Source organism: Poeciliopsis prolifica, unplaced genomic scaffold, assembly GCF_027474105.1.
Source record: "Poeciliopsis prolifica strain line A6 unplaced genomic scaffold, Auburn_PproV2 SCAFFOLD071, whole genome shotgun sequence".
NCBI lineage: Eukaryota > Metazoa > Chordata > Actinopteri > Cyprinodontiformes > Poeciliidae > Poeciliopsis > Poeciliopsis prolifica.
In genome coordinates, this window is record NW_026562446.1 from 1,097,173 (window position 1) to 1,123,831 (window position 26,659).

General features: G+C 40.7%; 1 pseudogene; it reads right to left on the reverse strand.

The window, feature by feature from the left end:
• Positions 1 to 674: 674 nt before the first annotated feature.
• LOC129351996 (very low-density lipoprotein receptor-like) lies at positions 675 to 12,298 on the reverse strand (annotated as a pseudogene).
• Between the last annotated feature and the right edge of the window lie 14,361 nt (positions 12,299 to 26,659).

A 26,659-nucleotide genomic window follows, 5' to 3' on the forward strand; every position in this document is an offset into this window, starting at 1 on the left:
AGTTCACAGCAACAGCACAACATACAAAATAGTCATTTTACCAAATTCATGTTTTTCCTCCTCTGCTCTCCTTAAATAATCTGAACTCTGGTGAGGAACCAGCCATAGCAAAAAGATTCAAGTCAGTGTTTACAATCTTATTTACAGAGAACATTGATCAAAGTGCATTGAAGAGAGTCCTGATTTACAGTCACGTCTCTGAGGGAGGAAATATATTTACACTGTTTACAAACGCTGCAACCATGGTGATCTCAGCAGCAGCAATAATAATAAGCAATTAACAGAAGAAACCTTAATGTCAGTCAGCAAAGCATGATCAGAAATATTAACAATCTGTTTCATAATTAAATACTTTTAGTCTCCAGACTTGTTCCCCGTTGAGACCTGAGAACTTTGACCGGTTTGAATCGGAACCAGGAAACCGGTTGATGAAGACGCCTGGTTCTTCAGAGGTTCAGTCCAGGCTGGACATGAAAGACTCTCAAAGACAAACTGTTCTCTGAACAGACGGCAAAGACGACGTCGGAAAAGCAAGAATAAAAATTCCTCAACACTGTGGAGTGAATGTGGAAAACTCATGGAAGTATTCACATAATAAATAACATTTCCTCTTCACCACAGATCAGGACTTAATGCACTTCTGAAGGCATGTGGTTGAACTGTAAGGTCCGCCGTTACGGCGAACCGTTGGCATCGTAACACGGAGGAGGTTTCCGCAAGGAGAAGAAATAAAAAACCAAAATCCTGAGAACGATCAGGATAAATCATCGTCTGTGCTCACTATGGAAATCTGTCAACAGAAACAGAGGAAGGAAAAGATGGGATTTTATGTAACTGAGAGGAAATGGCAGCATTTTCAACCACATCACAAAATATTGACTTGAAGATTTCCAAATATCAGATTTTCAAAAAATTAAACTCACCGCTGGGTAGTGTGGCCCACGTTGGCGCCGTGGCGGGTGATGTCGATGTTGAGGTCTTCTTCTGTGGTTTTCAGGTAGACTGGGTTGTCAAAGTTCATGCTCTTCTGGTTCTTCAGCTGCCAGTTCCTCCACATCAGGTAGGCGCCGCTCCGGCCATGGCCAGCAGCACTGCAGCAGAGACACAGGCTGCTGGAAACAGATTTGACCTCATGTTTGACCTTAGAGGAGGAGGCAGAGCCACTTACAGACAGGTAGGATGGCCCAGGCAGCAGCAGAGCCTCTGGCTGTGGAGTCCACCTGGATAGATGTGCTCACATTGGCTTCTGGAAGAGACGACAAAATCAGTAACTTCCATAAACCTTAAAGAGTTTAGGATAGGGTCATGGTCTACACAAAACCTGCAAAACTCAATCTTAGATAATGTTCAAGTCTGAATAGTTCATTTTAAGACTTCTTGTCACCAATTCCAAAATAAAATATAAACAGATTCACCACTGTACATTGTATAGCTTTGAAAAGTAGAAGTGGAGCCTCCTGCAGAAACGAGCAGCAAATGGTTTCTAGATTCCTGTAGTCTTTTCCAGCAGCCATTGTACAGTGCAAACAGCAGTAAACCTGCTGGGATGTTTCATTTGGAGGGTTTTTATAAAGGCTCATTTTCTGAAGCAGAAAATATTTGCCAAATATCAGCTTGGTGTAAATCTAAAGCTCTCAATCAAACGAGCTTCAACGAATTCCTGCATTATCTTTACAAATGCAGAATAGGGGGGTAAAAAAAGGTTCCAATAGCAAAACTAAAAATCTTCCAGCGGTTTTGAGGTTTGTAAACTACAGTCAGGCAAGAAATGTAGGTTTTGTTTGAGCCAAATATTGCATGTGTACTTCCCATTTTCTACCACTACATGGCGCTCCTGTACTAGATTAATTTGTCAGAGCTTTAAACTCTTCCAGCAGCAGAGAGGTGATGACTGAATGTCACATGGATTGTTCAGCATTTAGCAACAAGTCACAGGGATTCCTCATGTTTCTGATTAAGATCAAAATTACTTCAGTAAAAATAAAACAGGGAATTTAAGTTCTTCCAAGAGTTTCCAGTTTGAAATGATCCAACTGAACATTTATAATCTCAGCTGGATTAGAAGATTTGAGGAATTACAGGTTAATTTCAGCTCTTAGATTCAGATCAGGACCAAAGCAGCAGAAGTTTCAGTTAAAGCAGAAGAGAAGGTTAAATCAGAAAAATCTTTGCCAAGAGGAGAAAAACTGGAAGCTACTTGATTTGAGAGCCCAGCATGCTGAGATGACGGCGTTAGGTTTTACCTTTAGGCTGCGTTACAGCTTCACTACCGTCCTCACAGGAAGAGTCTGTCACTAGAAGAGCAACAACAAACCTTAAGCATTCAAGGTCGTCCCATTTCTGAGTTCTCTTTGAATGTAGACCAGATCTCTGGAGAGTAAACTGGTTTATCTGATGCAAATCAAGAGGATGGGAGAGTCGCTGCAATCTGCATGAATGGTTTCACCATCCTGTAATAAACGACTCACACTGGGAAGTCTGGTCCTTTTGCCTGGAAAGGCCAGTTCATGTGGGGAGGTGTGAATGTGGAACTGAACTCTGGTCCACCTACAAACATCGGCCTGTTTGGTTGAAGTGAAGGCTGGTGCAGTTTGAATGCATATGAACGAACCACAGATTGTTCCTAAAGCAGGAAGTGAACTACAGCATAGGGCATTCTGGGTAAATACAGTGAAACAAATGCTAGCTAGTTTAGTGCTAACGGAAGAAATGGCTTGTGGTCTTTTGCCAAAGACAAAATAAAACTAAAATCTGATGTCACTTTTTGTGATGAAGGTTATTTATAGTAATTTATTGACTATACTGGAGCCTTTGGTCTTATTGCACAATGATCAGAGGCGTCGTCACTGTGTGCACAAACTTCTATTTGAGTTCTGCAGCCAAATCTGGATTCCTAATGTAGAACAAATTGCAGGGTCCATTTTGTTACATTATCCCACATACAGCATATTATTAGGCTCTGAAACAGTCAGTAATGATCATATTCCTGTGAATTATCACAAATATCAAGAAGCTGCTGACATTTCTGAGGAGCTTTGAGTTTCTCGGTTCTGATCAGTCATTCTGTGAAGAGGAAAATAAAAAACTTTCTTCATGAAATGTAACAAATCTCCCCACTCAAAGCATTATGGGATTTCAAGTTTGTCATTGTAAGCAATGAGAAACTGAAACATCTATGATTTCAGCTCCAACCTGAAGGAAAAACCTCCACTGATCTGTAACGGCGTGAACAATAAAAACAGTCGTTTGTCGCTGTGAGTTGAGCTTCTGTTCACTTTGTGTTTCTAACTGGATTAGTCGCCGAGCAGCAGCCTCACAAAGCTCTACAGTTCCCGTCGGCCCAGCTGGAAAATGGGCTGGACGGGCAGGAATTAGTCTTAAAGGGACAGGCACCCATTTTCACTGCAACCAACAGAGGTTCAGCAGAGAGCTTCAGTCCTGCTAAACCTCCAATGGGATTTAAATAACTTCCCAATATAAAGAACTGAATTGACCAAGTTTAGGGTAAATACTTCAATGAAATGTGGAACAACCAGAAACTAAAGGGGAAAATGGAAGCAAACTCAGAAGATCAAGGATGCAGTCGAGCTGGGTGATAAAATTTGGTTTTTAAGGTTTGATATCTAAAAGATATGGATTCCCCCTGTTCTGTTGGGTTTTTTGAACCGACAACCTCAGCATGTTTTATACTCAGTTAAAACTCTGAATCCTCCACAGATTCTCAGCGTTTCCTGCAGTTTGTTCTGAGCGCCGTCATAAGACGGTCCAGCGATCCGCGAGTCCCGGCTGGAACCAGAGTCCAATTAGTGCTGCAGATTCAGCTGTCAGGTTTCTGTTTGGGTTTGAAAAGGGCTAATCTGTGAAAGGAGCGAAGCCGCAGGAAAAACAAAGCGAGTCTCTAAGCAACCGGTCGTCCAGCAGGAGGGAAAGGCCAGCGCCGCTGCTCTGCCTTCACTCCTGCAACCGCTAATTGTTGCAAACAATCCTGGAGCCGCTTCAAACTGGACCACTGCAGACATTTACCCACAAACTTAAAATTCAAGACGCCGCTTCCTTTTCTCCTCTAGAAGCCTTAAAAAACAGGCGAGTGGTTCTTACTATATTGAAACAAAAAAAGACTTCAGCAGTGGAAAGAGGTTGATGTTGAAAAGCTGCAGCAGCAGAATCGTGTTTGCATTTCTGTGCAGAGCTCACGGGTCTGCAGCGCTGGCCGTCTGCTGCCAGCTCCTGGCCTGCAGGACACACGCAGCTGTACTTGGGGGAATGTTTGTTGATCTGAGGAGCAGGAAGACACAAGAAGCTGCAGCCGCCATTTTCACTTTTCTCTGTGCACCAGTTGGTACCTGCAGAAAAACAAAACAAATGAATCACTGAGTAACTGAAGCCCAAATCAAGCTGGAGAACTTGTTCCACACCAGTTCTGGGTTAAACTGGGTGACCTTTGACCCCTCACCAGCCAGCTGGATCAGCTCATGGTAGACGATGACGTCCTGAGGGTCGTTCAGGTTGCTGGCGAGCGTGACGACATCAGAACCAGAGAACTTGTTGGCGCCGAAGATGGCTTTGTTTTCACCGTCCGTCCAGAAAACCCGATCCTGCCAACAGAACCAAACATGGCCGACTTTTACATACTGATCATTTCAGTAATCAATTATTCTGATCAATGGTAATATTTTTTTTACAGATTTTTATTTGACTAAATCCTTTTTGTACAATTAGAAATAATTCTGTAAACATTTTATTGCTTAAAACTTTGTATTTGACTGTTATGTTTTATGAAACATTTTGAATTTGCTGAAATGTGCTAAACAAATAAACTTTATTAAAAAGCAGCAGCATTTCTTCAGTAAGTCTAAATGAACGAAAGCTGAAGGCCAAACGAACCTCGAACACGGTGAGAGCGAATGGATGAGCCAGGAAGTCTGCAGACTAAATGAGGCCTAATCGATGTTCTTAGTGACCAGAGGATCAATAAGGCCTTAATCAGCCCAGAGGTTCAAACTGATGAACATGAGGATGGAGGCTCTATTAAAACATTCCTCACCATCTTCCATGTTCTTTCAGCAAACAGTTGAGACAGAGCTGGTTTTGGTTCCACCACTATTGACCTGCTGCTTTAGCCGCCATTGAAAGTTTTATTAAAAGTCTGTCTGTCAGGATTCCGGTTGTGAGAGCGTGTGCGTGAGAGTGTGAGTGGGAGTGTTACATCTTCTTTCAGCGAGGATCTTCGTGAGGAGCCTGTGGAGCCAGCGCAGGTGACGCTGATTTGCCTCATCAGCGTGCTGGAATATAGGAGCGGCAGAATCCTCCAGTCATCCCTAGATGGTTAACGCTACCGGTAGTCACTCTGCCTCACCTGTTGAAAACTTGTTTCTTGAACCTTGTTGTGTGACTCGAAGTTACTTACTCTCCGTATCCTGTTCGTTTCCAGGACTTTTTGTGTTCTCGTTTCAAGAAGCTCCTGAGATTGCCTGCCTGCTCCGCCGTTTCCACTGACTCCATCCTGTTCCAACCACCCGAGCTAACTCCTCGCACTCCCTCCGGCACCGTTGCACACCCTCACGCCGGATCCTGACGCCTCACCCCTAAGCTCTGGAAAATCCGCACCAATGTAAGCCAGCTCCTGATTCCTCCTCCGAACTCACATTCTGAACCCATTATAATTCAGCTCTCGTTTCAGGCCAACCTGGTCGAGCGACCCTCGCCGCATATCGAAGTCCAGAGGACTGAATTTTATTGTCCTGTTGTAAATAAATCACTTACCTTTCTATCCATGTGTGGTTACTGCATGTGGGTCCGCAAGTTAAATCAAACCATGTCACTGTCAGTCTGCAGATCATGTGACCAAACCAGAAAACACACTGAAAACATAGAGAACAGCAAGAAAAAGGGAAAGTTTCAAAATGTTCATACTCGAGGAAAGTATGATGTACTCCAAAATATGCTAAAGTAGTGAAGTATTTTTACTTTGTTACTATACACACTGAATCAAATAAATACACCACAAGATTCATTGTATTTCATTGAGATGTTAAGGAACAGACCACCACAAGGTCCAGAACCTTTGTGAAGTCAATGAAAGCGATTGATGGTTTTAAATACTTTACAAAGGAAAGTAAGATGCTTTTGTGTGAGTCAACGTGTCTCCTGCATCAGGTAAAGCTGCAAGTCTTTCAGGTTTTGTTTTTACCACCTTTGCACATCTGATAGGCAACATTGTTGCCATTCTTCTTGACAAAACAGAAAAAACAAACTCATCCAGTGTGAATGGAGACTGTCTGTGAGTATCGATTTACAAATCTTTTAAGAGATGTTGAATTGAGTTTGGATTTTGTCTCTCATCTAAATCAGGACATGGTTTAAGTAAATGAGTAGTTTTGACTGCGTGTCTAGGGATGTTGTCTGAGGTTTGTTCTCTAACAAACATCTGAGTACATCAGTCGACTGCTTTCTGACGTCTAAAAATCATTTTATTTGGAGGAATCAACTACAGCATATTTAAATTGATCTTTTTCTTAAGAAAACGTGAAAAACCATAGAACTATCTTCTTCCACTTTGAAATTATACATTGTCTTGTGTTGTAGATAATGTAGCATCCATTTGCTGCTGTAATGAGACAAATTATTGAAAACAGTTCAAGGATAAGTAATCTTTTGTAAGGCACACTACTTCAGTGTGGTTTAAAACATGGTGGCACAAGCTGTCAGGTTCACCATCGCCCTCCACCTGGACAATTTAGCTGAACAAAACACCAAGGTCCAATAGGACCGGCAGTCAAAGTCAATAATTCCCACATTGATCTGTTCTTTTTTTTCTGCTTTCTCGTGGGTCTCAAAACACAAAAGACTTGACATGTGATGTTCTCTTTGATAACTGCCTTTTCGGACGGCAATTGTGAGCTGATAGAACCAATGAACAAATTGATTTACTTGGTGCTTGTGAAAGGTAGTTTCTTGTTTCAAAGGCTCCTGAAGTTGTCCACAGATCTCAGTCCTTGCACCTTTTTCAAACGTAGCAGCAGGTGTTTTATTTCTGGCCGTGTCTTTTTGTCTTTCAAATATCCCTCTTTGACAAAATCCTTCAAAGCCACTGAAGCAGAAATAAAAGCCCCTGTGGGATGGCTCACTCTGCCAAAGTTTTATAGAGTGGACTTTAGCTCTGGCATATTCTTGTTCATATCCACATGTATTCCACACTCAGCACAAGACTAAGAAATCATGCAAGAATAACATGCAAGAAAGAGCATGACATGTACCGACCATCAGGCATGGAGTCTTTGAAATATAAACTGATTGGGTCTGGTTTTAATTTACAAAGTCAAACTGAAAATAGCAGCACATGAAGTCACAAAGCTGATAAAAGTCTGTTTAAAACATTGCTAACCTGTTTTTCACTTTTTGTCAAAAGATACTCAAAAGTTGTTGGCAGGTGGGTGACAATATGAATCTAACTGGTCAGTGATGTTGCCACGGCCGTTTAAAAGGTTTAGTGGTCGACATAAAATGTTTGTTCAGATTAAGGAAGATTGTCTTCATTCATGTTGAGCCGTCAATGACGACTAATCTGTGATTTGGTAAAGCAAAATAATCCAAATCAGAGCAGAAAGCAGATGGCACTAAATTCATGCAAATGCAAATCTGCCCATCAATAATTTGCACTTGCTTATGCGACAGGTTGGGGTTGTTTTTAGTTCAGCCACAAACACAGAACATGCAGGAAAATGTTCAGAGAGAAAGATGTGCTTCTTTCACTTTTCATAACTTGACTGAGTAAAAACAGAACTGAGCTTCTGAATGCATATGATGCACAATTGTAGATTCCTAAAGGCCTCAGAATAATGCGTTTCTGTAGCTTGTTGATTTTATATCACAGAATGACAAGAATGCATCAAAAGCATTGAAAGCACTGATTAAAGTTTAGAAGGGATACGATTGGACAAACTGTTTGAACAAATTAAGTGGCAAAATCACAAAGATATTTCCAGTAGCTAATTGTGTGTGGACAATTTCAGCTAACTCTGAAACCAGCAACAGAAACATGTTTTCTAATTTCTTCACAAAGCCAATAGTCTTTCTCAGCTTCTCAGCAGTTGTTCACTGATTTAGTTGATTATGTCCTTGTCTGTCTGTCTATTTACGTAAAAAGTAGTAAAATAGTTGCAGAATTTGAAAAATGTGAATTTATTTGCACAAATTAGATTTCATGGCAAAAATACTGTGTGGTTAGAAATCCTGACAAATGGGAATAAAACGGTTGGCAACTCAGGTGTGTCAGAGACGTTGAATTAATCTTCTCCTTTATTGAGGGATCCCTTGTATTTTACAAATAATTTCTCTATTTCTTCCAACAGATGCTTCACATGATCCTGCAGAGATTACTAAACTCAATTCAACAAATTTAACTGAGCACAATGTGGGTGAGTTGAACTGAGGAATCTTCTGCTTATTATGCTGATGGTGAGAAAAGGGATATCCAAGGAAAAATGTTGAAGAGTCAGCTTCCTCATCATTTACTTTATACTATGCTACTATTAACTTGTATCAAACTTGGAGACAAAATAAAACATGTGTCCAATTAATAACTTGTCTGTGGATGCTACTTTGGGACACAACAGTGGAGCAGTCCAGTCCCAACAGTTCCCCCAATAGTACCATAAACAATGGTACCACTTGTACCATTGTTTACCATGTTGTCCTTGTCAAACAATGTCCCTGTCCCTTTACCATCATTCCTCATTTCACAATGAGAACAGCAGTCAAACAGGACAGAGAATTAGGTTTTTTAAATTAGCACTAGATCTGCCAGCCACATTCCTGCACATATACCAAACATACATCCAGCCCCATTACACACATCTTCACAAGCTGCACCTCATCATGTTCCTGCACCTTCAGCAGAGACACAGATGCAACCAATTCAATAGCATCTTCAAAATAACAGCCACAGATTCACCTGCAGCAGAATGTATGAAGAAAATAATAAAACATATTGATAAGGGCTGATCATCATCATCAGTCGTGTGTTCTACAATGTCACTGCTGGTGCATGTTTTTGTGGTCAAATAAAGCTGAGGACAATAATATCTGTTTAGGTAAATACATTTTAATATCTTACAGGATGCAGCATTTATTTTTCATCAATTATTCTCCAACAATCATTTTTACAAATACATGTAACCCATTTAGAAAGGAAAGAGAAGAAAAATGTGATCTTGAAATGTTTCTATGCAGATGATGGAGAGAGAGGAGCAGAGCTGCAGAGAGGGTTGAGACGAGGCTTTATTCACAAGATCCATCTAATGGCCTTTACCACACAAAACGGGAACATTTAGGCATCATGGCTGAAAATGGTTCTGATGGCCCAAATCCAAGACCAGAGGAGAGTAACAGCTGTTTTCCCAAAGCTTACTGTTTTGGTTTACTGTCTAATGGAGAGAAAGTTGAAGGAGATTGGTTACTGTATTCCAGAATACTAACAAAGTCTATTGTTTTGCATGAAAGCTCTTTGGGAGAAGCTAAAGTTCCTGCCACGTGGCTTGTGGAGGGAATAATAACTGGCCATGTCTTTCAAAAACACTGAAGCCCCATGAAACCAGTACTTGTCACATAAACGCTTCTCTGATGTGGAAAGAAATGTGGCTTACGCCTCGGTAAGACTATTGATAGTGAACTGCAGAGAACCAGCAGCTGGAAAAGCAACTGGAGAAATGTGTTGGCTCCAGTTATTGGCTGCATCCTCTTCCTGGCAGAGAGAAACTCGCCACTAAGGGGGAAAATTGTCAGCTAGGAAATCCTAAAACTGGAGCTTTTCTGTGAATCCTGGAGCTCAGAGCACGATCTGATGTCACACTGGCAGAACATGTTAGAAAGGCTGCAAACTCCAAACAAACCCCTGGATATCTGACATGCTGCTCAGAATGAACTGCTGGATTCAATATCAGAGTGTTTGGGCTAAATATCTGCCCAGACCAAAGCCTCCAAGGACTTTGCAGTGGAAACTGGAATATTTCAAAGCAAGAGCAGGCCTCAGTCATCATTCCATATATTGATACAGATGGGAAGAAAAAGTCTATTGCAGAGTCTTTTGTGGGTTTCACTGCTGTGAAGGACACAACTGGGAAAGGCCTCACACTAACAGGGTACTGGAGAGTTTGGGCTTGGATTTGGCTGATTGTAGAGGGCAAAGTTACCATAATGGCTCTAATATGAGGGCAATAAACAAGGCTGCTGAAGCTTAATACAGCAAAGATGTCCAGAGGCTCCATTCATCCCCTGCTGCAGCCACAGCCTGAACCTTTTGTTATGTGATGCAGCCCTAGCAGAGAGTCTAACTGTCTTTGGCAATGTCCAAAGATTGGACACCATCTTGGGTCTTCTGTGGAGCATTTATCAATAGTTTTACTGATATGGACATTTAATGCTAGTGCAGCACAAGTTAGTCTGGATCTTCCTGCAGCTTTAGATCACAGTTTTCTTCCTCTTAAACATGAATCTCTTTGAAGCCACTGCTTTCATTTCTTGTTGCTTTCATCGGCTGTAGGGTCAAAGGTCAAGCTGGCGTCTTTCTTTGGCATCTTTTGTGATAATTACAGCAAGATGAGAAACTTGTGTTTCAGCAGCAGGAATGTTGTAAAGATGGATTGGCGACAGGATGACATGGGAAGCGATTCACATGAGTTTAATGGAGTTTGAGGCCTGAAGCATCAGAGAAAGTTTGGATGAGACGGATAACAGGAATTTGGTCGGCATCTCTCAGAAACAGAGTCGTGTCATCAGCAACTGGACTGATACACATTTCTCCATCAGCAACTGGGATGCGGCGCATTTTGTTCCCAGAATAAATGTTGCAGAAGTTGGGCTGCCATCAGGAATAAATAGGGGAAACTGGGCGGCCCAGTCTCTCTCCTCTGGATACTGGGAATCTGGGACAGGAACCAGTTTAACACAGCAGTTACCTTCTTGTAAAGAGGCTGGATATGAAATATGGCCTGAAAGCAAAGGTTCTAAGATCCCATACGTAAAGCCGTCCTCTAGAGAGTCAGAAGCCTTATAAAAGTCCAACAAGCAAATCAAGCTGTTATCATTGATTGGTTCTGAAGGGTCCAGTAGATTCCAGCACAAGCCTCAGGTTGTTTGTGTCTGTGGGACATGAAGCCTGATTGAGATTCATCAATAATAGAACTGAGGGTTTGTTTCATTCTTCTGGCCAAATCCAAACTTTCCAGTCATTGTTCAGTCAGCAAATAGGTCTCCAGTTGTCAATGGGTAACTTGTCTTTGCCAGCCTTTGGGATCAGAGTAATAAGGCCTTGTGTTAAAGTAGGAGGCAATTCTCCACCATCAATACTTTCTGAAAGAGCCTGAGAATAAAGGGACTCACATCTTTGACACATTTCTCATAAAGCTACTTGACAGCCCATCACTACCTGCTGATTGGTTGTTTTAAGGCTTCAAATATCCTCTTCTACTTCCTGTAGCGTGAGGTTAGCATCACACATTTTGTTCTCAGATCAACTTCACAATGTTTCATGGAGTCAATCAGAAAAGAAGCTTTTTCATGGGAGTCTTCAGAGGAGTAGAGGTTGTTGTAGGAACTGGAACCAAATGAACCAAGAGTTTTATGGTCTGATACAATCTTGTCATGAACTTTAAGTGAGTCTAAAGTCTCATGAAGTTTAGATTGTTCTGAACCAAAACAGTAGGAAGAACACTGCTCCCCTTCCTCCAACCATCTGGCTCCAGACCTGACAAACGCGCCTCCAGCTTCTTTCTATATTTCATCCAGTTTAGTTTGACCTTCACTAAGGAGAGAAAGGTCATCCTCATGAAGGTCATCATGGCTGATCCTGGATAAAGAAGCTGTCTGAGAGCAAAGACTTTCTTCCTCTTGCCTTCTCTTGTCTGCAAGGTTCCTGCTGAAGGATCTGCTGGATTTTCCTCTGTCATATTTGAACAGTTCCCAAAAAGGACTAAAGGAGTTTTGTCTCCAGGCTTTTCCTCCCAGCGGGATTTAATCAGGGATCTGATGCTTTCAGTAACATCCTCATATGAGAGAAGACTGTTGTTCCTCTTCCAACAGACGGCTCTAGGAATGCCGGGCGTCCAGAGCCAAAGGCTTAACGGGATTATTTCACGGTCAGAGAAAGGAGCAGGGTGCGTATCAATATTAACAGCAGCAGAACCGACTGGCTTTGATACCAGCCAAAAGTCAATACGGACTTTTTAGAAAGGCCTTTGGTGGAGAGGAAAAGATCCGGTTTATTGCTGCCGATTCCAATACCGATCACCATGAGGCCCATCTTTGCTGATCGCCTGGATCCGCTGATTATTTTTCATCTTAGTTAGAAATGATACTATGTGATGTGGCAAAATTAAAATGGATCTGCTTATAAATTCATCTAATTAACGTAAACATGCAACAAACTTGCAGGCACAAAACAGCAGCTACTGAGTCAAAAGAAGAGAAAAACCTGCAACCAGTTCAACAACATGAACAGTAAAGTTCTCTGTAGCATAAATTATACATGAGCCAATAATCTCACAACATTATTATATCAAATAATGTCCAGTAAAACAGGGAAACATTCATTCAAAGTAAAAATGCAGCTTGAACCAAAATCTATGATCCAAAGTTAATGAATCAAAACTTCCTGAGAGAAGCTAATGATTAACACTGGTTAGATAGCAGAATAATGCAGATTATGGATAGCTAGATGATAAATGCAGGTATTGGTTAGCTAGATGATTAAAGATGGCTCTGGTTAGCTAGTTGATTAACACTGGTTCTGGTTAACTAGCTAAGTAATGCTGGTTCTGGTTAGCTAGCTAATTAACGCTGGTTCTGGTTAGCTAGTTAAATAATGCAGGTTCTGGTTAGCTAGCTGATTAATGCTTGATCTGGTTAGCTAGCTGCATAATAGGTTCTGGTTAGATAGCTGATTAACTGGTTCTGGTTAGCTAGATGATAAATGCAGGTATTGGTTAGCTAGATGATTAAAGCTGGTTCTGGTTAACTAGCTAATTAATGATGGTTCTGGTTAGCTAGTTGATTAACGTTGGTTCTGGTTAACTAGCTAAGTAATGTTGGTTCTGGTTAGCTAGTTGATTAATGCTTGATCTAGTTAGTTAGCTAATTAATGCTGGTTCTGGTTAGCTAGCTGATTAACGCTGGTTCTGGTTAGCTAGCTGCGTAATAAAGGTTCTGGTTAAATAGCTAAATAATGCAGATTCTGGTTAGCTAGTTGATTAATGCTTGATTGGTTAGCTAGCTGCATAATGCAGGTTCTGGTTAGCTAGCTGATTAACGCTGGTTCTGGTTAGCTAGATGATAAATGCAGGTATTGGTCAGCTAGATGATTAAAGCTGGTTCTGGTTAACTAGCTAAGTAACGCTGGTTCTGGTTAGCTAGTTGAATAATGCAGGTTCTGGTTAGCTAGTTGATTAATGCTTGATCTGGTTAGCTAGCTAATTAATGCTGTTCTGGTTAGCTAGTTGATTAATGCTGGTTTGGTTAACTAGCTAAGTAATGCTGGTTCTGGTTATTTAGTTGATTAATGCTTGATCTGGTTAGCTAGCTAATTAATGCTGGTTCTGGTTAGCTAGTTGATTAATGCTTGATCTGGTTAGCTAGCTGCATAATGCAGGTGCTGGTTAGCTAGCTGATTAACGCTGGTTCTGGTTAGCTAGCTGCGTAATAAAGGTTCTGGTTAGCTAGTTGAATAATGCAGATTCTGGTTAGCTAGCTGATTAATTATTATTCTGATTATCTAGCTGAATAATGCTGGTTCTGGTTAGCTAGCTAATTAACGCTGGTTCTGGTTAGCTAGTTATATAATGCAGATTCTGGTTAGCTAGCTGATTAATGCTTGATCTGGTTAGCTAGCTGCATAATGCAGGTTCTGGTTAGCTGGCTGATTAATGCTTGATCTGGTTAGCTAGCTGCATAATGCAGGTTCTGGTTAGCTAGGTGATGAATGCAGGTTCTGGTTAGCTAGGTGATGAACCCTGGTTCTGGTTAGCTAGTTGAATAATGCAGGTTCTGGTTAGCTAGGTGATGAATGCAGGTTCTGGTTAGCTAGCTGATTAATGCTGGTTCTGGTTAGCTAGCTGCATAATGCAGGTTCTGGTTAGCTAGTTGAAAATTCAGATTCTGGTTAGCTAGCTGATTAATTATTGTTCTGATTATCTAGCTGAATAATGCTGGTTCTGGTTAGCTAGCTTATTAATGCTGGTTCTCGTTAGCTAGTTAAATAATGCAGGTTCTGGTTAGCTAGCTGATTAATGCTTGATCTGGTTAGCTAGCTGCATAATGCAGGTTCTGGTTAGCTAGGTGATGAATGCAGGTTCTGGTTAGCTTGGTGATGAACCCTGGCTCTGGTTAGCTAGTTGAATAATGCAGGTTCTGGTTTTCTGGTTAGCTAGGGGATGAATGCAGGTTCTGGTTAGCTATTAAAATGGATCTGCTTATAAATTCATCTAATTAACGTAAACATGCAACAAACTTGCAGGCACAAAACAGCAGCTACTGAGTCAAAAGAAGAGAAAAACCTGCAACCAGTTCAACAACATGAACAGTAAAGTTCTCTGTAGCATAAATTATACATGAGCCAATAATCTCACAACATTATTATATCAAATAATGTCCAGTAAAACAGGGAAATATTCATTCAAAGTAAAAATGCAGCTTGAACCAAAATCTATGATCCAAAGTTAATGAATCAAAACTTCCTGAGAGCAGCTAATGATTAACACTGGTTAGATAGCAGAATAATGCAGATTATGGATAGCTAGATGATGAATGCAGGTGCTAGATAGCTAGCTTAATAATGCTGGTTCTGGTTAGCTAGCTAATTAACGCTGGTTCTGGTTAGCTAGTTAAATAATGCAGGTTCTGGTTAGCTAGCTGATTAATGCTTGATCTGGTTAGCTAGCTGCATAATGCACGTTTGATTAGCTAGCTGATTAATGCTTGATCTGGTTAGCTAGCTGCATAATGCAGGTTCTTGTTAGCTAGGTGATGAATGCAGGTGCTGTTAGCTAGCTGAATAATGCAGGTTCTGGTTAGTTAGCTGATTAACGCTGGTTCTGGTTAGCTAGCTGATTATGGTTGGTTCTGGTTAGCTAGGTGATGAATGCTGGTGCTGGTGAGCTAGATTATTAATGCTGGTTCCTTTAGCTAGCTGATTAACGCTGATTCTGGTAAGCTAGCTGATTAACGATGGTTCTGGTTAGCTAGCTTATTAATGCAGGTTCCATTTAGCTAGCTGATTAATGCAGGTTCTGGTTAGCTAGCTGATTAACACTGGTTCTGGTTAGCTAGCTAATTAATGCTGTTTCTGGTAAGCTAGCTGATTAATGATGGTTCTGGTTATCTTGCTGAATAATGCAAATTCTGGTTAGCTAGGTGATGAATGCTGGTGCTGGTTTGCTAGATGATTAACACTAGTTCTGGTTAGCTAGCTGAATAATGCAGATTATGGTTAGCAAGGTGATTAATGCAGGTATTGGTTAGCTACATGATTAACGCTGGTTCTGGTTAGCTAGTTGAATAATGCAGGTTCTGGTTAGCTAGCTGATTAATGCTTGATCTGGTTAGCTAGCTGCATAATACAGGTTCTGGTTAGTTATCTGATTAATGCTGGTTCTGGTTAGCTAGCTGTGTAACGCAGGTTCTAGTTAGCTAGCTGATTAATGCATCTTCTGGATAGGCAGATGATGAATGCAGGTGCTAGTAGCATGCTGAATAATGCAGGTTCTGGTTAGCTAGCTGATTAACACTGGTTTGGTTAGCTAGTTGATTAATGCTTGATCTAGTTAGCTAGATGCATAATGCAGGTGCTGGTTAGCTAGCTGATTAACTGGTTCTGGTTAGCTAGTTGATTAATGCTTGATCTGGTTAGCTAGCTGATAATGCAGGTGCTGGTTAGCTAGCTGATTAACGCTGGTTCTGGTTAGCTAGCTGCGTAATAAAGGTTCTGGTTAGCTGGCTGATTAATGCAGGTTCTGGTTTGCTAGCTGATTAACGCTGGTTCTGGTTAGCTAGCTGCGTAATAAAGGTTTGGTTAGCTAGCTGATTAATGTTTGATGTGGTTAGCTAGCTGCATAATGCAGGTTCTGTTTAGCTAGGTGATGAATGCAGGTGCTGTTAGCTAGCTGAATAATGCAGGTTCTGGTTAGTTAGCTGATTAACGCTGGTTCTGGTTAGCTAGCTGATTATGGTTGGTTCTGGTTAGCTAGGTGATGAATGCTGGTGCTTGTGAGCTAGATTATTAATGCTGGTTCCTTTTAGCTGATTAACGCTGATTCTGGTAAGCTAGCTGATTAACGATGATTCTGGTTAGCTAGCTGAATAATGCAGATTATGGTTAGCAAGATGATTAATGCAGGTATTGGTTAGCTACATGATTAAAGCTGGTTCTGGTTAGCTAGCTTATTAACGCAGGTTCCATTTAGCTAGCTGATTAATGCAGGTTCTGGTTAGCTAGCTGATTAACACTGGTTCTGGTTAGCTAGCTAATTAATGCTGTTTCTGGTAAGCTACCTGATTAATGATGGTTCTGGTTATCTTGCTGAATAATGCAAATTCTGGTTAGCTAGATGATGAATGCTGGTGCTGGTTTGCTAGATGATTAACACTAGTTCTGGTTAGCTAGCTGAATAATGCAGATTATGGTTAGCAAGGTGATTAATGCAGGTATTGCTTAGCTACATGATTAACGCTGGTTCTGGTTAGCTAGTTGAATAATGCAGGTTCTGGTTAGCTAGCTGATTAATGCTTGATCTGGTTAGCTAGCTGCATAATACAGGTTCTGGTTAGTTATCTGATTAATGCTGGTTCTGGTTAGCTAGCTGTGTAACGCAGGTTCTAGTTAGCTAGCTGATTAATGCATCTTCTGGATAGGTAGATGATGAATGCAGGTGCTAGTTAGCATGCTGAATAATGCAGGTTCTGGTTAGCTAGCTGATTAACACTGGTTCTGGTTAGCTAGTTGATTAATGCTTGATCTAGTTAGCTAGATGCATAATGCAGGTGCTGGTTAGCTAGCTGATTAACACTGGTTCTGGTTAGCTAGTTGATTAATGCTTGATCTGGTTAGCTAGCTGCATAATGCAGGTGCTGGTTAGCTAGCTGATTAATGCTGGTTCTGGTTAGCTAGCTGCGTAATAAAGGTTCTGGTTAGCTGGCTGATTAATGCAGGTTCTGGTTTGCTAGCTGATTACGCTGGTTCTGGTTAGCTAGCTGCGTAATAAAGGTTCTGGTTAGCTAGCTGATTAATGTTTGATGTGGTTAGCTAGCTGCATATGCTGTTTCTTGTTAGCTAGCTGATTAATGCTGGTTCTGGTTAGCTAGCTGATTAATGCTTTTCCTGGTTAGCTAGCTGATAAATGCTGGTTCTGGTTAGCTAGTTGAATAATGCAGATTCTGGTTAGCTAGCTGATTAATTATTGTTCTGATTATCTAGCTAAATAACGCTGGTTATGGTTAGCTAGCTAATTAACGCTGCTTATGGTTAGGTAGTTGAATAATGCAGGTTCTGGTTAGCTAGCTGATTAATGCTTGATCTGGTTAGCTAGCTGCATAATGCAGGTTCTGGTTAGCTAGCTGATTAATGCTTGATCTGGTTAGCTAGCTGCATAATGCAGGTTCTGGTTAGCTAGGTGAAATGCAGGTTCTGGTTAGCTAGCTGATTAACGCTGGTTCTGGTTAGCTAGCTGATTAACGCTGGTTCTGGTTTGCTAGCTGATTAATGCAGGTTCTGGTTAGCTAGCTGAATAATGCAGGTTCTGGTTAGTTAGCTGATTAACGCTCCTTCTGGTTAGCTAGCTTATTATGGTTAGTTATGGTTAGCTAGATTATTAAAGCTTTTTCTAGTTAGCTAGCTGGTTAACGCTGCTTCTGGTTATCTTGCTGAATAATGCAAATTCTGGTGAGCTAGATTATTAATGCTTGATCTAGTTAGCAAGCTGCATAATGCAGGTGCTGGTTAGCTAGCTGATTAACACTGGTTCTGGTTAGCTAGTTGATTAATCCTTGATCTGGTTAGCTAGCTGCATAATGCTTTTCCTGGTTATGGTTAGCTAGCTAATTAACGCTGCTTCTGGTTAGCTAGTTGAATAATGCAGGTTCTGGTTAGCTAGCTAATTAATGCTTGATCTGGTTAGCTAGCTGCTTAATGCAGGTTCTGGTTAGCTAGCTGATTAACGCTTGTTCTGGTTTGCTAGCTGCATAATGCAGGTTCTGGTTAGCTAGCTGATTAATGCTTGTTTTGGTTAGCTAGCTGATTAATGCTTGTTTTGGTTAGCTAGTTGATTAATGCTTGTTTTGGTTAGCTAGCTGCCTAATCAAATCAAATCAAATTTTATTTGTATAGCACATTTCAGCAAGGCATTTCAAAGTGCTTTACATCATAAACACAAGAACACAAAGTCATGCAACATATAATAAATAATACATTGTTACATGTTACATTTCAAATAAAGTTCTAAATAGGTGTGTTTTTAGTTGAGATTTAAAGGAAGTCAGGGTTTCTGCTGTTTGTTGAATAATGCAACAAACAGCATCTATGCTTTCAGCATAGATGCTGAAAGCTGCTTCTCCTCTCTTGGTTCTGGTTCTGGGGATGCAGAGCAGAACCAGAACCAGAACCTGAGAGTCTGGAAGGTTGATACAACAACAGTAGATCTTTGATGTATTGTGGTGCTAAAACAGTTCAGTGATTTATAAACTAACAACAGGATTTTAAAATCTATCTTTGAGCTACAGGGAGCCAGTGGAGGGACTTTAAAACTGCTGTTATGTCTCTATCTTCCTGGTTCTAGTGAGAACAGGAGCAGCAGCTTCTGGATCAGCTGCAGCTGTTTGATTGATTTGTGGGTTCAGCAATGGTTCTGGCTTTAGAGTTGATGTGCAGATTAATCCTCTGATTTTTTAATTTTCTCTGAAAAGAAGCTGGAAAACTTGTTCCATCAGCATTAGATTGGAATTCAGATGGAAACGTCACAGGAGGGTTTGTGAGCCTGTCAACTGTTGCAAATAAAGTTCGATCATTATTAATGTTTTTGTTTATGACATCTGCAAAGAAAGCCTCCCTTGCAGGTTTAGTGTTGAGTGATAGTTACGTAGTTTTTCTTTATAGATGTCATTATGAACGTGAAGTTGAGTTTTGCTCCATTTTTGTTCTGCTCTGTTGTCTTGCAGACCGAACTATTTGTGCTTTTCTCCATGGAGATTTCTTCCTACCAGACACAACTTTTACTTTAATTGGAGCAATAGAATCAATGATATATGAAACTATAGACTGAAAATCATCTAACAACTGATCTACATCATTACAGCTTAAGGGTGAGGAGGAAGAGTAGATTTGATTAAATGTTTCTGCTGTGTTTTCTGTGAAAGAACGTTTTGTGACAGCAGCTGTTGTCCAAGTGGGTCAAAGAATAAAGAACCTTCAAAGATAACAGCAAAGTGATCCGACAGGGAGACATTATTTATAACGCTGGTTCTGATTGGCTTTTGGATTTTTTCTCCAAAGAGAAAAATGTTCTGCAGGTTCTGAGTTTCAGGTAGAAGTTCTGAATGAAACAGAAAATATTAAGATTTTCCCACTTTATGCTTCAAAGCATTGACCTCTGACCTTCATGGGATGGGAATGTTTTACTTTAACTAGGACTTTCTGAAAGGCAGAGTTGATGAAAAAATCATTTTAATGCAAATATTTAAATTAAAACAGGAAAAGAACAGAATAAGAGGCAAATGAACCAAATGCAGAAGAAAAATGTTTTTATTTAAAACACGAGAAAAACTGCAGCAAATTTACAAAAGGAAGAATTTAATATTTAATCTGACATGTTGAGAAAAATAGGAGCCGATAGAAACAGAAAATTATCAGATTGAGAAAAACTGATCAATATTTCAATGAAATCTGATGAATGAAAAGAAAAAAAAAGAGAAACAACATCTTGATATTCAGAGTGAAGCTTTGACTGGAAACAAAGAGAAAAACATGAGGATCCTGGAAAAATCCTGAATAATCCTGGAATAATCCTGGAAAAATCCTGGAATAATCCCAGCTTTCATCTTTAAAGGACTGGAAGAAGAAAAAGTTTCCAAGGACTCAATCAGAATCATTTCACCAAGAAATAGATTGTAGAGACTGAATATCTGTTCAACAGTGAGAGAGTTTCTCTGACAGGAGGAAAAACTTTAGACTCTTTAGACTCAAATCAGCTCAGAAACACTGAAGAGGAACCAGAACTGGGCCAGAACCAGAATCCAGGAATCAGAGGTTCAGTGAATGTGGTGTTGAAGGTGTGGAGGAGGATCAGTGAGTCAGAGGAGACTCTGTAGAAGGACAGAATGCCAGCAGGACAGTCCACATACACTGCTACTCTGTTAGAGACAGAGGAGGAGGAGAGACGAGTTTCTATGCTATTGTGCCAGAGAGAGTAACCATGACGATCAGAGCATCTCAGACTCCAGGAATGATCATTATATCCAAACCAAGAGTCTCCACTGTTTCCTTTCCTCCTGATTCTTCTGTAACTCACTGATATAAAAACTAATCCTCTCCACTCAACCTCCCAGTAACAGCGACCAGTCAGACCAGTTCTACACAGCAGCTGAGGAGAATCAAATCTGTCTGGATGATCAGGATATGACTGAAGCTTCTCCACACATGTCACCTTCCTGTTGTCTTCAGACAGTTTGAGTTTTCTGTTCACTGTGTTTGTGTCGATGGTGAGTTGACAGGAATCTGATGGAGAACAAACACAATCCAGCTGCAGTTATTGATCATTTATTGACACTTTGACTCCTGAATGAGTGATGTGACAGTTTGAAGATGGTTGAATGTGAGCTGCTTTGTTGTCATGAATCAGATGAAAAACACACTTACATTTCCTCAGACCTGGAGTCAAGAATCGGCCTCCAGCAGGCTCCACCCTGAAAGGAGGAGGGGGGTCAGACCATCAGTCTCTTTCAGCAGCAAACATGGACATTACATGTCTCTCAGACACACATTGTCCTCCACTGAGACAGGAACAATCAGTAATGAACAAATTGCAGATAAATCATGTTTTATTGTGTTTTCTCTGTAACAGTTTAGATTAAATTTGTGATTCTATGCATCAGAATTTCAGGATGACCTGCGTCTCTCTAACATCCTTAACTTCAGTCATTTTCAATAAATTACAATATTTATGAAAAGTATTTCAGTAACTCGGCTCACAAGTTAAACACATCATACAGATTAATTCCCCACAAACTGTTTTAAAGCTTTTATTTGTTAATGATGATGATTTGTTGCTTACAGCTCATGAAAACATTTCTGATCAGATTACAGATCAATAAACTATTAATGCAGAAATGTGGGTCTAATGAAAAATATGTTTAATATCTGCTGAAGTTGTTTTAAAACCTGACAAACGAGCCTCATGGGAACCATATTCTAATTTATTGAATATGACTGTAAATATGAGATTATTGACATTAATCCAGTTTAACGTTACTGGGACATTCATGGCAGGAGACGCTGCGCTCCATGCAGATCAACTTGTGCTGTGATAAATAACTGAGGTGGAATTGGTGACTGTGGAACCGTAAAACTAAACTGGAACTGGTTCAGACTGAAACTGGGAGCTTTTAAGTCCCCAATCCATCCAAAGCTATTAAATCAGATTCATGATGTTCCCAACAGTGCAGCTCAGCCTCAGTTGGATGATGGTCATTATGTCCCTGTAGATTTACCCAATACACATTCATCAGCTTCAGTTCTTCATCTTAAAGGAAGCTCACCAGTTTCAACTTGCAAAGCAGCTAAAGGAGATGATCTGAAAGCTCCACAACATGTCCGTAACCCTTGTGTTTGTTCGCTATCAAGTTTTCTCCACTGACGTCAGCAGCTGCTATATATATCACCTCCATAATCTAAGGAAGATCTCATGAGAGCCTGATAAACTCCCAACAGCCACTTCTTGAAGCTCCACATTCCTGTCCAGAAACAAAATTATTCACTTTTTACATTTATTTGGAACTAATTCTATTTACTGTCTCCAGGTTAATTTTTCATCAAAGATGACACCTAAAAATCTCACTTTATTCACTTGATCAAGCTTCTGATTATAGAGTTTTAATTTAACCCTCTTCTATAAAAACATCACTTGAGACTTTACAACTGACATCCTAAATCCCCATTTATTGGCCAACTTTCAAAATGGCCTCCTGCATCTTTTTCTGTAAATATATGAGATGATGCACCCAGAGCCCCATCATCAGCAAATAAAGATTTCCTTATACTTCTATCCCATCAAAAATATCATTTACCATAATATTAAAGAGAATTGGACACACACACACGACCTTGTGTGGTAGTTTGTGTATCTAGAGGAAAAAACTCTAACTTCCATTTCTCTACCAAACAGAAAATCTAAAACAGTTATAAACCTTCCCCTAAAACCAAGTTTTCTGGTTTAATCAATAATCCGTCTTTCCATAACATATCATATGCCTTTTCTATATCAGAGAACACAGCTATCACCATTTCTTTATTTGTTTCCTTACTTCTGACTCCAGGCAGTTTCACATCCATCGTATTTCTTCCTGCACTAAAACCACTTTGATATGGACAGAATATATTTTTACTTTCAAGAAAATATGATGGCCTTTCTGTTACTATCCTCTCCATTATTTGTCCAGATTGAGATGTAGAGCTAAAGGTCTATAGTTTGAAGGGTCTGTAGGATTTTTACCTGGTTTCAACACAGGAATATAACTGACTGTTTCCATGCAGCAGGAATTATTCCTGTCTCCCAAATCAGATTAAAACATTTTAAAAATAGAAAGCGACATATCATTTAAATGTTTAAGCATTATATAACAAAGTCCATCTTTTCCTGGTGTTGACTGTTTAGCATTAAAGAGCTTTTTTCAGCTCATACATAATAAAAGGCAAATCCAGCTCTTGATTTGAGATGATTTTCTTATTAGAGACTCCTGGATTTTCAGCTAAAATCTAAAGAAATCATCTTTTCCCAACCCGTGATCCTTCTGTAAGGTTTCAAAACCTGAAATATCCCTTTGTGGGATGAATGAATAGTATGTAGTTAGTCCTTTTGAGGTCCATAGTTTGAATTTGTTATCAGTTCTGTTTGGTGCAAAATCCCAGTCATAGGCACACCATCTCATAATTTTAGATATGTCTCCGATTCTGCAAATTTGGACCAATTCCTGCCAGGACTTAAGAAAGCGACCTCTTATGGAGTCTTCTGGTATCTGCTGTTCTTCCTGTAATTTATAATCACTAAGTAGGGCTGTTATTAGGATTCCTTTTATCGTGGTACCTTCTATGTCCTTCCATGCTGCAGTGTATGCAGGTGAGCACAAACAGACTAAAGGTCTCAGTTGGGCTGCATGATAATATTCGTGTAGGCAGGGAAGGCCCATTCCTCCCTTTTCTTTTTTTAACTGCAGAGTTCTTAACTTAATTCTGGCCTTTTTACCCTGCCATAAATACCTCGCTATTAATCGATGCCATTCTAAAAATTGTTTAGATGGGATTCTGACATGTAGACATTGAAATAAATACAGCACTGCAGGAGGATATTCATCCTGATGGATTCTATCCAGGAGCTTAAACTTAAAAAGGGAATAACATTCCATCTATGTAAATCTGATTTTATTTTCAAATTTAGTGGCTCATAATTTACATCATATAGTTTTGAGAAGTCCCTTGACAGTGAGATTCCCAAATACTTGATAGACTCAGCCCCCCAATTCCAGTTGTACTTTGTTTTAATAGAAGACGGTGGATCATAATGAAATGTTAATACTTGGGTTTTATTTATGTTAATTTTGTAGCCAGAGATCCAACTAAACTCTTCAAGTAACTTCATCAGTTTGGGGACAGTCAGTGTGGGCTGTGTTATACTCATCAATAAATCGTCTGTGAACAAGGATAGTTTCTGCTCCGTCATTTTAACCCCCTTTATATCCGCCCTTTTCCTGATCAGCTGACTCATGGGCTCAATAACAAGGCAAAGAGGAGCGGCGACGCACAACACCCCTGTCTCGCACATAAAACTGAACACAATTTGTCCAAAAACTTCCTAGGTAGGGATCTATTAACCTGACCCTGTTGAGTCCCCACCAGGGGGTCGAAGGAAAAAGTCCCCTCCTCAGTCCAGAGGGAGAGGCCCTTACCTGCAACAGTTGCATGTTGGAAAAAAGAAAAGGCGACAAAAATGTCCCAACTCCAAAGGAAAAAAGGTCCGGTCGAACCGAGTTACTTTATAGTTTGTTTCCACCACTAATTACAGATTTGGTTGAAGATATTTCACATTTCCTCCTGCCGTCTTCGGTCTGGGGAAGATCCGCTAGATCCCAGAGGGCCACTAGATCCCAGAGGGGCCACTAGATCCCAGAGGGCCACTAGATCCCAGAGGGGCCACTAGATCCCAGAGGGCCACTAGATCCCCAGAGGGGCCACCGGTTTTCCTGAAGGCTCGCAGCTTCTCCCTGTAGTTGGATCCCCGGCCGGCTTTAGATGCTCCCTTCGTCGCTCGTCGGTCCATTCTCATCCAGGACAATCTCTGCATCTGCTCCATGAGCGTCTCCGGAGGTTTGATAGTTGAAACAGTGAACCCTCGTCTCAGCAGGTCCTCTGATGCCTCCTCCACCGTATCGTAGGTTTTGGATCCGTCCTCTATCTAACGCGTAGCCTCGGGGGGGAAGAGGGTCTGGAAGTGGATGTTATGTTCCTTCAATACTTTGTGTATTTCTGCATATTCCCTTCGTCGTCAGTATGAGAGGTGGATAGTCGTTATCCAGGTTGATGTGATTTTCTTGTAAAGCCCTTCCTCTGCCAGGCTTTGCGGAGAATCATCTCTTTAGTTTTAAAGCTCAGGAACCTGATTATGATGGAGCATGGCGGCGCGTCATCTGGCGGCTGCGGCCCCACTGACCGATGAGCTCTTTCGATGTGGAGTTCAGGGATGTCCTCGTTCAGCTCAAGACCTTGACGGAGTAGGTTTTTGACAAATCATTGTAGATTCCTTCTCGGATCCCTCAGGAACCCATACATCCTTATGTTCTCCCGTCTGGATCGACTCTCCAAATCCGTCAGCTTGTCCTCCAGCTTAGCGTGTAGCTTTAGCATAGCCGTTATGACCTCCTCCGTGTTTAGGAGCCTTTCTTCTGCTTTCTCAATCCTCCCTCCACCTCCTCCATTCTGGTATTCACCTTCGCAATTTCTTTCTTTTATCATCTCCAGTTGTTCTTTATTTTCTTGGCGAAACCCTTTCAGTTCTCGCAAGATCAGTTTCAGTGTCGACCATTTTTAGGCATTGCTCCTCATGGCTTGTTAGCTTCAACATGTTAGCTGCTATTTGCTACTGTGTTTCTCTTTAGTCAGCGTTTATTTCTCAAAATAGTGGTACGATCTTATCCCCTCTTAATTATTATATTGGAATATTTACCCAGGTTTCATGGGGGAAATTTCTCTATTTACTACGGTTCAACTAGGAGCGCTCTAGCTATGCGACCATTGCGGTGGTCTTCCAATCCGGAAGCCATTTTCTTCACTTTTTATGTAATTTATATTTTATTAAATCCTGAAAGTTGTGAGTTTGTTTAAAATCCAAAGTTCTTTATTTTTCTCTCCCAGAACTTTTAAACATCCATCTGACCAACATGGAGTTACTTTTCCTCTCCTCTTTGCTTCTTGGGGCTGATTGGTCTGAAGCTCCATCAAATATTGTTTTAAAGTCTTTCTGCCATCATTAGATCATCATGGACATCTAACTGAACTTCTTTTATTAATTTAGTCAGAGTCCCTATTAAACTATTAAACCATCTCACTCTTTAATTTTCCTTGTGATCCGTTCTTAGTCTGGAGAATATTCCAGAAAACTGGGTGATGATCTCTGCCTCCAGATGAGGCATCTAAATATTCAGCTTCAAACTAAATGTTGCCTGCAGACTGACTAAAGACATTTCTCCCTCTTCCTCCTCTATCAGACCTTCTCTGCTCCTGCAGCAGGTTCCTCCATACCTGAGAGCTTCCAGTCTCCAGTGTGGATCCTTCAGTCCAGCCGACAGCAGCTTCACTCCTGAGTCTCTGGATGATTGTAGCTCAGGTCCAACTCTTTCAGATGGGAGGGGTTGGAGGTCAGAGCTGAGGCCAGAGAAGCACAGCCTTCCTCTGAGACCAAACAGCCTGATAAGCTGCAGACACAATTCATCACATGATGAGAAAATGACAACATTGAGGTAGAAACCAAGGTCTGAACTGATGGATGGATGGATGGATCTATAATTATGCTTCTTTTTGCACCTTAGATTCATCAATTTGTCAAGAGCCCAGAGTTACCATAGAGTTTCCAGGTTGCAGTTTGGACTCTTCAGTCCAGCAGAGAGAAGCTTCACTCCTGAATCCTGCAGGTTGTTGTTACTCAGGTCCAGTTCTCTGAGACTGGAGGACTGGGAGCTGAGAACTGAGGACAGAGCTTCACAGCTTCTCTCTGAGAGGTTACAGAGACCCAGTCTGAGGAGACAGGGAGGAAGATATATTATTAAACAATTCACAAATATTTACATATTTATTTTAAGTCAAGAATGTCCTTCTCGGAAAGACTGAAAGTATATTTACTTCACATATTTTTATGTT